Here is a 12,579-nt window from a genome sequence, read left to right on the forward strand (position 1 = left end):
TTCATCAGTGAGTAATTCTATCTGCCTAAAGGCAAAATGTGCCCAAGGAAAAATCAAACGTGCAGATTTTACAGCAGCACTCATAAACCTGATCCAGAAGGAAATTGGTATTTTCGCCTAAATCATGATGACATCTGAACTCCTACATTTGAGAGATGAGAACAAATGTGTTTTTGGGGGGAAAAACGTCTGCACCGACTACACGGATAAGTGAACTTTTAATATTTTAAACTCTAAATTAAAATCCCACGATGGCAAACTGGTGACACTTTTAGCCAGCTCAAAAGAACTCAATGCCTCGACCTTAAAAGAACAAAGGGCTGAATTATCCCTTTCAATATTTTAACATGCGGGTTGAACTTAAATCTCTGGCAGATGTTTAGCTCGTAGTGCCAGCTTTCTGGCGATCTGGATTACAGAAATCCAGATGTTCAATTGAATCAGTGAGTAAGATTCAATGTTTTTTTTCTTTAAAAAATATTCTCCATAATTGACAACACATGGAAGTAAAGGCACTCTCCATTAATTTGCAAACTAAATATCGAGCCATTTGACCAAGAATGGAAATTCAAACTAGAAAATATGTTAAGTAGCCTCTTCAAAGGAAAGTTAAACTATATCAGATATTAGCTTGTGGTGAGCTTCACAGATTATCACACCGAAGAGATAACAGAGTAAACTGCAGTAACATCATCTCAATGATCCTGCGATTACATAACAGCCACCTGATAGGCCATTGGTAGGTTAACAGTTATTATATAACATTGGTTCAACGAGTCAAAATATAGCTCTGATAGAGGGTTAAGTATTACTCTTAAATTTGAAGAAGGGGCTGAAGCAAGAACAAAGGTTGTTTCAAATATCCTAAACCTCTGTTTAGTCACTCACAATGAATAAGAAATAAGATCCACCAACCGCTTGTAGGCTGAGCCTTGAGGATATACATGGAAAGTCTGAGACTGAATGCTTGATTTAACCAACGTATTACAAAATAAAGGGTAAAATATACAAAGTGAATTTATAAATGTTCTGGCAAATTAAAGGTACTGGCTCCTTCAATGGAGTTTCAATAATATTTGGACAGTTCTAGGTCTTCTTTTTACCTTGTGCAAAAATCGATCTGCCAGGTGCTGCAACTGGGTACTGCATTTAGTTGTGTGTGAAGTTATGGTGACTATAAAAAAAGTTGCATGAGGTACTAAATAGGCATTTTGTATTACTCTGATAAAATGAGGGTCATCCTGCAGATTTTGATGTTTACTGCACCAAAATCCACATGTCCCAGTATTTTTAGCTATTCTTCCCCCAATAAATATGGGCAAGGTGAATCCTGCCCTTGTTTTAAGATGAGTACCATAAATGTGGCCATAGAAAGATCGGTCAATTACAGCTCTTAAAAATTATAGAAGTTTAAAACAAATTATTATTAACATGACATCTGCCACCCTGTTGCCTTTAATTTTTCCTTTAGAAGTGTATTTACTACCCATTTCTATTAGTTGTTATACTTTGATATGCTTGTATTTCGTACTGTTAAACTGCATTCACAAAATGCTATATTTTATTTTAACAGCATTTATATATATATATATTTTTTTTTAAACTAATTTTATGACAATGAGGTACTTTTTTAATGTGGGTGTCCAGAGAAAATGGAGAAAAGCACAGGGGAACAATGTGTCCTCAAAACGTTTCACCCTGGTCTTATTGGTTATCCTACAGATTGCTACTTTTGACGTGTATTCCTCCATCTTTAGAAAAGAATTCATGTATTGTATAATGGTCAAAAATCTGTTCCAAGCCTTTCTATAGTTGCAAATTATCATATTTGTTGCTGTAATAATGCATTCATATTTTCATTTTGATAAAAAGTATTAGCTATATTTTGTACAGAATGTTTTCTCAAACAATTTGTTGGCAGATTTTCCATTCAAAATTTGACACTTCAATTATTACTTGCTCCCAGAATATTATCAATTCCAAATTGTGTTTTTTTCTCAAGATATTAAAAAAACTCTGATCCTTTACATTTTTGGGATGGCATTAAATATATATTTTTTTATTTTGTATCCAAATTATTGCTTGAAATGGATGGACGGTTTGTATTAAAATGCTTTCATACAGGTTCAGATTATCCCCGTTACTTCACAACTGTGAGACTGTTAAAGACACTTCTTGTAGAGATTTCAATCTCCCTAGCTTCTATAATGCAGAGAACTTGATGTCCATGTCCTCAGACTACTATTTCAATATAAAAATGGCGATCATTACAGGGAGTGCAGAATTATTAGGCAAATTAGTATTTTGACCACATCATCCTCTTTATGCATGTTGTCTTACTCCAAGCTGTATAGGCTCGAAAGCCTACTACCAATTAAGCATATTAGGTGATGTGCATCTCTGTAATGAGAAGGGGTGTGGTCTAATGACATCAACACCCTATATCAGGTGTGCATAATTATTAGGCAACTTCCTTTCCTTTGGCAAAATGGGTCAAAAGAAGGACTTGACAGGCTCAGAAAAGTAAAAAATAGTGAGATATCTTGCAGAGGGATGCAGCACTCTTAAAATTGCAAAGCTTCTGAAGCGTGATCATCAAACAATCAAGCGTTTCATTCAAAATAGTCAACAGGGTCGCAAGAAGCGTGTGGAAAAACCAAGGCGCAAAATAACTGCCCATGAACTGAGAAAAGTCAAGCGTGCAGCTGCCACGATGCCACTTGCCACCAGTTTGGCCATATTTCAGAGCTGCAACATCACTGGAGTGCCCAAAAGCACAAGGTGTGCAATACTCAGAGACATGGCCAAGGTAAGAAAGGCTGAAAGACGACCACCACTGAACAAGACACACAAGCTGAAACGTCAAGACTGGGCCAAGAAATATCTCAAGACTGATTTTTCTAAGGTTTTATGGACTGATGAAATGAGAGTGAGTCTTGATGGGCCAGATGGATGGGCCCGTGGCTGGATTGGTAAAGGGCAGAGAGCTCCAGTCCGACTCAGACGCCAGCAAGGTGGAGGTGGAGTACTGGTTTGGGCTGGTATCATCAAAGATGAGCTTGTGGGGCCTTTTCGGGTTGAGGATGGAGTCAAGCTCAACTCCCAGTCCTACTGCCAGTTCCTGGAAGACACCTTCTTCAAGCAGTGGTACAGGAAGAAGTCTGCATCCTTCAAGAAAAACATGATTTTCATGCAGGACAATGCTCCATCACACGCGTCCAAGTACTCCACAGCGTGGCTGGCAAGAAAGGGTATAAAAGAAGGAAATCTAATGACATGGCCTCCTTGTTCACCTGATCTGAACCCCATTGAGAACCTGTGGTCCATCATCAAATGTGAGATTTACAAGGAGGGAAAACAGTACACCTCTCTGAACAGTGTCTGGGAGGCTGTGGTTGCTGCTGCACGCAATGTTGATGGTGAACAGATCAAAACACTGACAGAATCCATGGATGGCAGGCTTTTGAGTGTCCTTGCAAAGAAAGGTGGCTATATTGGTCACTGATTTGTTTTTGTTTTGTTTTTGAATGTCAGAAATGTATATTTGTGAATGTTGAGATGTTATATTGGTTTCACTGGTAATAATAAATAATTGAAATGGGTATATATTTTTTTTTGTTAAGTTGCCTAATAATTATGCACAGTAATAGTCACCTGCACACACAGATATCCCCCTAACATAGCTAAAATTAAAAACAAACTAAAAACTACTTCCAAAAATATTCAGCTTTGATATTGATGAGTTTTTTGGGTTCATTGAGAACATGGTTGTTGTTCAATAATAAAATTAATCCTCAAAAATACAACTTGCCTAATAATTCTGCACTCCCTGTATGTTCTATGAGGAGGGTGTAGGGAACTTACATTTATGCCTCCACCAGAGGCTGACAATGCCTCTGGAGCCCATCCAGCCTACCAATCCACTTCTAGGACTAGATTGTGGCCCCCCTGCTGTGTAACTCCATCGGAAAGGCACCCTCTGAAAGTGAAATGTCTCTCCTTTTCAAGGGTACCTCTCCTTCAAGGAGTCCTACACTTGGACTGCAGTCGGACACAAATCTGCTGAGGGAATGGGGGGGGAGTGGGGGTGGGGGGCTGAGAAGGAGCCATGACACGTACCATTAGGGCCCAAACCCCCTAAGGGAAGGGGAAAGGCATATGCATTTTTTGGGTTATAAGCTTCACCACCCTCCAGGGAGATTAGTTCAAAAGAGGGGCACTAATGGAAGAGGATGAGTTTCCATTGAAGGTCCACATGAATGGCTGCTTTTTAAGGGTTTGCAGAGCCCTCCTCCCAGTTTGCTAAAGAACACCCAATAAAAGATGCTCGAGCCCATACAAAGTGAAAAGTGTCCTTGAGCAAGCAGTGAAACACATACACATTCAAAAATAATAAAGCACAAACAAGTCTGACACTTATTGATCCACAGACTCTGATGTATAATACACACCCACAAATTTGCAAAAGCACAGGATGCAAACAATAATGGGTGCACTTTTCGCAGCTGATATCTTTGGCTTTCACATTTTACAATAGAGAATCACATGAAATCTACTTTACAATATGTGCAAAATTACATTTTGTACACGTCTCCTATCTGTATATCTTCAGGAATTCCTTGCTGCAAATAATGAGACCAGCTTTTATGTCTCCTGAAAGCTTTTCCTAAATTGTAATCCCGTTTTAAAAGCACAAAGGACTTCGCTATCAGAATGGTTTTTGTGAAACAAACAAAATCGTCATACGTACAGGTCTGCTTTATTACTTATATTTTTGAAATTAATTTAGTTTACCATATTGCTATGTAAATTGCAAGCTGAATTCTGTTTTCAATGTAGGTTTACCTGTCACATTTGGGAAACCAATCTTGTAAGCTGCTTTAGATTTCTATTTCAGTTTATTGGGTATTACCAGTGCCTTATAGTCAGTTTTTGTCAATCACTGTATTTTTAATACTTTTGTTTGCCACTGTCACTTGCACTGCATTTCATATTCATTACCTACTAATCACACATACACTTATTAATTTCAGAGCATACACATTTCTAGTAGCATCTCTTCACCCTACCTAGCAGGCAGTAAAACATTTTAGAGAGGAAACCGAAATGGACCTTTTTTAAATGAATGCTGCCCAGGCCTGTAGTCAAACAATGGAGGAGATTTCTGAGGCCAGATCTGATACAGAGACTTCATCAGAGGGAAAGGACTTAGGATTGGAATAGGGAAGTGATTTTTCAGTTGGTGGAGCTCAGACCACGACTCCTCTTTAAGTGATTCTGAAGAACATGACCAGGCAATATACAATGGCAGTCACGAAGTGCCTTCACAAGTGCAACCTGTGCCGCTGAGTCACAGTGGGAGAACAGCACATTCCAGAGCCCACACAGATGCCATGCAGAGCACTGAACAAGTGCTCATCTGGCTTCTCCCTAGTAGATTCCATTCTCTAATTCCTCCTTTCTCTTAAAATGCTTGCTGCAGTCAAAGTTATTTCTGCTCTTTGACAACTTCCATCTTTTTGTGGATGACTTGTTCCTTGAGGAAATCGTGCAGCAAATAAAAACTGCAAGCTCAACATTTTTGAGGCAGCCTGAAGACCCTCTGGTCTCTCATTTTAGGGCACACATGTGGACTCACCCTTCATATGGGAAGTTGAAATATTTTTGTGACCTTACATTACTCATTGCAATATTGTGCCAATCACGAATGCTCTTTTACTGACTTTCTCTCAGTTTGGGAAACATCCAGCCTCTCATCGGTCATGATCAAAGACAGTATTTTAATTCTGCAACATTGGAGGCTTTAGAATGATAAATCTGCAGTACTGCAACAGAATCCTCCAGACGATGATAGATTGTTCCATATTCGACCTGCCATGAAACATTTTATTGCCAAGTTTCCTGAGTTTTATTCTACAGGAGACTTAGCCGTCGATGAGTCTTTTAGCCTTCAAGCAGTATATACCAAGTAAGAGAGAGATCGGAACCGAATCAAGCATTATGTGTTGTGCGATAATTCCACTGGTTGCGAATACACCCTGAAAAGAATATAGTGGGAAAGAGTACAGTACAGTGTATATGTTTCTCGGTGGCCTTCTACAATATGACCTAGTGAAACGATTTTGTGGAGTCTTGCTCTATCACTATTTCCTAAAGATTATAACCTTAATATGGATAACTCCTATAAAGATTAATAGCTATTTAGTGAGCTGTACAACATTGGCACTGTAGCATGTAGTACAATTCAACATAGCTATAAAGAATTCTCTCAGAAACCTGTTTGAAAAAGCCCCAATAAAGTTAGTGCAGTGCCATGAGAAGCAACAAACTGCTAGCTTTGAAATTCTCAGGCAGAAGAGAAGAAATAAGTTACTTCCAGTATTGGACACTTTCATAGATTCACATGCTTGAAGAATACTTCCCAGTCGTCGAGATGGCAGTCCCCGGTGGAATATAAAACCAGGCCTGAAGATGTATGCACACAATACATGAAGTAGGCCTCAATACAATAACCCATCATAGTCGTTTTGTAAAATAGACCTAAACTCAAACTTGAACCAATCAGGTTGCCTCACCCCTCTAGAATCTCCTGGGAGGAGCTTCCTTCCCTCAGATGATTTTCCGAGCACAGGTGCTGAAATAACCCAGCAAACTGATAAGAGAGAAGGTGATCTCCCCCAGGGAGGCGGGCGGGTCTCATGTGAATCTATGAAAGTGTCCAAAACTGGAGAACTACAGTTTCAGGTAAGTAACTTAGGGCCAGATGTAGCAAAGGTTTTTCCCCATTCTATGTCTATGGGAAAAAGTGTTTGTACATATGGCCCTTATTTCTTACTCCAGTATTAGAACTTTCATAGATTCACATGCTTGAATAGAGTAGCAAGCAGTAAGTAACACATTTTCTGTACCAAGAAATACTGTCTATCTATCATTATACACCAGTGTCATTAGACAGTCACATGCAGAGTAATAAAATAATGCTTTAAACACTAAAATATGAATATGCAAGAAAAGTACGTTAATAATAACCAGACAATTTGATTAAATCACAAGCGGATGGAGGGAAACAAACAGCTCACCTTATCTGAACAAATGTCTAAGAACTGCTTGACCTACCGCGGCATCATGGAGCGTCCCAGCATTCAGGCAGTAGTACTTCGTGAAGGTGTGTGTTGTCCTCCACGTGGCTGCACAACAGATGTCTGGAAGGGCTATCCCAGAGAAGACTGCACAATAAGTGGACACTGCTTGGGTAGAATGTGCACGAACTTTAGTGTCCAGCAGTCGACCAGCTTTCTGGTGGCAAAAGGCTATGGCACTAGAGATCCATCTAGAGATGGTTTGTTTAGAAACAGGAAGCCCTCTCCTGGGCGCACTAAATGCCACAAACAGCTGACTGGATTTTCTGATTGAGGATGTCCGCTGCAAATAAAATTTAAGGCATCGTTTGACGTCCAAAGAATGCAGCAATCTTTCTGCCCCAGTCTGAGGCCGGAGAAATAAAGTCTTTCGGACCACTGGCTCGTTAATGTGGAAATCAGTTGGCACCTTTGGGATAAATTTCGGGTTTGTCCGTAGGATGACTGTGTCGTCTGTAAATCTCATGAAAGGCTCTTGGACGGTAAAGGCTTGAATCTTGCTTACTCTGCGAGCAGATGTTAACGCTAATAGGAGCGCTACCTTCCAGGTAAGATATTTAATGTCTGATTTATGAACGGGTTTGAATGGCTCCTTCATCAACTGAAATAAGACTGTATTCAGTTGCCAAGATGGAGGAGGTCGTTTGGCTGAAGGAAAGGATCAGAATGGATGAGGCTCAGCCGCCTAAAGCTGAACTCTGAAAAAACGGAAGTCCTCATCCTCGGCAACACCCCGTCCGCCTGGGACGACTCCTGGTGGCCCACGGCCCTCGGCACCGCACCGACCCCCGCAGACCACGCCCGCAACCTCGGCTTCATCTTGGACCCTCTTCTCACCATGACCAAGCAAGTCAACGCCGTGTCCTCCGCCTGCTTCCTCACTCTCCGCATGCTCCGTAAGATCTTCCGCTGGATCCCCGCCGACACCAGAAAAACCGTGACCCACGCCCTCGTCACGAGCCGCCTGGACTACGGCAACACCCTCTACGCCGGGACCACAGCCAAACTCCAAAACCGCCTGCAACGCATCCAAAACGCCTCGGCCCGCCTCATCCTCGACGTACCCCGCAACAGCCACATCTCCGCACACCTGAGACACCTGCATTGGCTCCCAGTCAGCAAAAGGATCACCTTCCGTCTTCTCACCCACGCACACAAAGCCCTCCACAACAAGGGACCGGAATACCTCAACAGACGCCTCAGCTTCTACGTCCCCACCCGCCCGGTCCGCTCCGCTGGCCTCGCACTTGCTGCCGTCCCTCGCACCCGCCGCTCCACGGCGGGTGGGAGATCTTTCTCCTTCCTGGCGGCCAAGACCTGGAACTCCCTCCCCACCAGCCTCATGACCACCCAGGACCACTCCGCTTTCCGGAGACTCCTAAAGACTTGGCTGTTCGAGCAGCGATAACCCCCCATTTCCCCCCTAGCGCCTTGAGACCCGCACGGGTGAGTAGCGCGCTTTATAAATGTTAATGATTTGATTTGATAAGCCCTTCATAAACTGCTTTATCAGTCGATGAGACCAGAGGAACGGTCCTTTGGATAGTCGCCTATATCTGGAGATAGCTGCTAAGTGGACCTTAATGGAAGCTTGGGCAAGACCAGACTTCGCCAGGTGGAGAAGGTACGGTAAAACTTGTTCTGGAGCAGATGTAAGCAGATGAATGTTATTCGCAGTACACCATAAACAAAACCCAGGGATGTGGAATTCCTATAGCCCGACGCCCGGGACATCTTGTTTGGGGTCAAGGGCAACAAGTTTTTATGTTTGTTTTGTCCTTGGGACAAGTAGGCCCAACCCCCTGCAGACCAAACCCTTTGGCTGCCTGTTTACATAGCGTGGAACTCTCTGCAGTTGAGGTAATGTGTTTCCAAAAGATAATGCTGTTCGAACTTGTATTTATGGTTCATTATTTGAAAGTCTTCATTATTAGAGTGAGTGCTGTAAATAAATGTTTTAAGGTCACACTTCACTACTGACGTTGGTTCCAGTACAAAAAAAAATACGTGTACATACATGTTTGAAAAGTTTAGGCTAAGAGGCTAAGTATAATGCTCCCAGAATGCTCTCTGATTATATGCAAATGAAGTGTCATTTAGTAAAATGTGTTGAAGCATGCTAGTATTTCCCAAAAATATTTCTAATGGAAAATCTGTGTAACCATTTTCAACACGATTATAGGAAGCATGAAAATAAACAAACACTGACAAAGCCAACTGATCTGACATATTTTTATAAGTCTTTTAGTTTCATCAATGCGTGTCTTGTTTTGCATTGGCTTTTGTAACACTTTATTGTTGTGGGAGCTACCAGGCCCTCAACATTGTAACAAACACTGGCAAAACCCCCCCAAAAAGTTTTTGAACTCTAAAAGCACACGTTGCCACCAGCGGCATAACAAAGGCCCGCAGCCGCCCTCCAGGGGGCCCTTTCAGCACAGCACCTGCCCTGAGTGAGTCTGGAGAGGGGGCTCCTCCATGTTCTTTGCAAAGGGGCACCCTCCAGTTTCGTTACGTCACTGATTGCCACGGTAGTTCCTGACACTGAACAAAACTACTTTGTGTGGCAATATGCTCCTTGTGGCAGAGCAGAATGCGATCACTCACAGTAAAGCCAGCGGAAAGAGAGAGAAATAGAAGTTTAATAAAAACAAAATGTCTTTGTTCACACCAGACCTAATTAGGGACCAAGACCCACATGTAGGTAGCTTTTTGCATGTCGCAAACAGCGACTTTCGCTGTTTGCGACATGCAAAAAGCACATTGCGATGCACAAACCCAGTTTTGCGATTCAGTAACCTGGTTACCGAATCACAAAACGGGTTTGCGACTCGCAATTAGTAAGGGGTGTTCCCTTCCTAATTGCGACTCGCAGTGCAATGTAGGATTGTTTTGTGACCGCGAACGCAAACCAATCGCAGTTTGCACCCATTTCAAATGGGTGCTAACACTTTCACAAAAGGGAAGGGATCCCCATGGGACCCCTTCCCCATTGTGAATGTCACTGTAAACATTTTTTCAGAGCAGGCAGTGGTCCTGCGGACCACTGCCTGCTCTAAAAAATGAAACGAAAACGTTTCATTTTTGTTATGCATCTTGTTTTCCTTTAAGGAAAACGGGCTGCATTACAAAAAAAAACTGCTTTATTGAAAAGCAGTCACAGACATGGTGGTCTGCTGTCTCCAGCAGGCCACCATTCGCGAGGGGGTCGCAAATTGCGACCCACCTCATGATTATTCATGAGGTGGGCATTTGCGAAGCCCTTGCAAATCACAGATGGTGTCAAGGACACCATCCTACATTCGGATTTGCGACTCGCAATTTGCAGGTCACAAATCTGAACCTACCTACATGTGGCCCCAAATTTTTAAAGAAAGTCACAAAAGTGCACCCATGGTATATGTTGTACCCCTGTAAAATATTTGTGAACTGTATTTTAGCATGGGTAAATACGATGTGTAGATTTGCTCATGTGAAAATCTATTGAGCATTTGCAAGTTCATTTTCCCTCCAGCCACTTTCTTCCCAACTCTGGAAGAAGTTCTAATTCTGCTATTGTCCGGAGTAAATGTCCAACCTTTCTTATTATGGGAAAATATTCGAGAGAAGCTGGTAAAAATCTTTAAAACATGCAGGTTAGTAGGCTTGCAGACTCAAAGGCATTCCAGCCCTGGAACTATTGCTTACTGTTTCCTCCAGCCCCAGTATGCAGATCTGCAGAAAGGTGGCAAAATAAGGAAATTGCTACAGTAGGAATTGAAACTGCAAGTATTCAAGCCCTACTATGGTAGTAGCCCTGGCATAATCAGAGAGGCTATTAATTGCTGCCATAATTTGTCGCCACACTACATGGCACCAAAGGGACAAGTAGATCTTTTTACAGGACAAGTAGATTTGAGAAGCAACCTGTCCCCCGGACAAGTAGATATTTTAATAAATTCCACACCCCTGAAAACCGCTTCCATTTTAAGGTATACGTCTTATTGGTGCTATCTGCACGTGCTTTAGCTAAAACTGTATGACAGTCCATGGGAATTTTTAGGTGGCCGAATTCATTGAACTCAGGAGCCATGCACATAACCTGAGATGCTTGGAATCCGGATGCCTCACGTGGCCCTGGCTGATGGTGAGCAGGTCCGGAATGGGTGCTAACCTGATGGGAGGACACGAGGATAGCAACAGAAGCTCCGTGTACCATGGTTGATGTGGCCAAGCTGGAGCAATTAGAATTATCTGGCAGGGCTCCAATTTGATCTTGCTGATGATCTGAGGAAGAAGGGGGTATCAGAGGAAAGGAGTAAGCATAAATCCCTGACCATGCTATCGAAAAGGCATTTCCCCACAACCCTGGTTGGGGATGCCAGCTTGCATAAAACCAGCATTTCGCGTTCTGAGACGTCGCTAAGAGGTCCAGGTTCGGTGTCCCCCCCACCTGCAGAATACTAGCTCCAGCGTTGTCTGGTTCAGCTCCCACTCGTGAGAAGATGTGCTTAGCCTGCTTATTGAGTCAGCTGTGGTGTTGCGGACTCCCAGGAGATGTTACACCATTATGTGCACTGAATTCTGAATACACTAGGGTCCAGATGAGCTGAGCTTCTGTGGAAAGTAAGCAAGACCGAGTTCCGCCCTGCTTGTTTATGTAATGTATGGTGGTCGAATTGTCCTTCCGGACCAGCACAGACGAACCACGGATTCTCGGTAGAAAAGGTTGTAGTGCAAGGTATACAGCTCCGAGTTTGAGGAGGTTGGTGTGTAGCATTGCATGAGAATTGGGCCATCTACCACTGACTTGCAGATCTTGGAGACATGCTCCCCACCCCTCCATTGAAGCATGTCGTGATTGTGAACAGAGGGATTTGATTCAGGAACTTTAGACCTACTGAAATGTTTGTAGGCGTTGACCACCACTGGAGGGAGTGGATCACCCTTGGTGTTATGCGAATGATGTCCCCGAAGGACCCTTGCACCTGCTTCCACTGTTTGTCAAGCTCTTCCTGAAGAGGGCGCATCCGAAGAAGACAGTGCGGAACTAGGCTGATACAGGAGGACACCATCCCCAGTAATGATTTTAACCTCCGAACTGAAAGACTTTTTTCTTCGAACTGAGTCTGCCAGAGACAAAAGCCTGAGTTGACATTCTTCTGCAGGAAAGGCTTTTACAAGAGTCGTGTCCAATATAGCACCCAGAAACACTATCCTACGGGTAGGTTGAAGCTGTGACTTTTCTCTGTTGAGAGTGAGACCTAGTTGTTGGAAGAGACGTAGCGTGGTGGTGAGGGAGTGAAAAAGGGCAGAGATGTAAGGAGCCTTTAGTAACCAATCGTCCAGATATGGGAATACCTGGTGCTTGAGACGTCTCAGATATGCAGCCAATGGGGCTAAGCACTTTGTGAAAATCCGGGGGTCGGATTTGGGTCCGAAGGGTAGCACTGTTTGGAAG

General features: G+C 42.9%; 1 protein-coding gene across 5 annotated transcripts in view; it reads right to left on the minus strand.

The window, feature by feature from the left end:
- The window catches only part of MAPK8 (mitogen-activated protein kinase 8), a 410,861-nt gene that overhangs the window by 211,401 nt on the left and 186,881 nt on the right, over positions 1-12,579 (minus strand). The gene's annotated exons all lie outside the window — the stretch shown is intronic.

The sequence above is a fragment of the Pleurodeles waltl genome, chromosome 6 (genome assembly GCF_031143425.1).
Source record: "Pleurodeles waltl isolate 20211129_DDA chromosome 6, aPleWal1.hap1.20221129, whole genome shotgun sequence".
Taxonomy (NCBI): Eukaryota; Metazoa; Chordata; class Amphibia; order Caudata; family Salamandridae; genus Pleurodeles; species Pleurodeles waltl.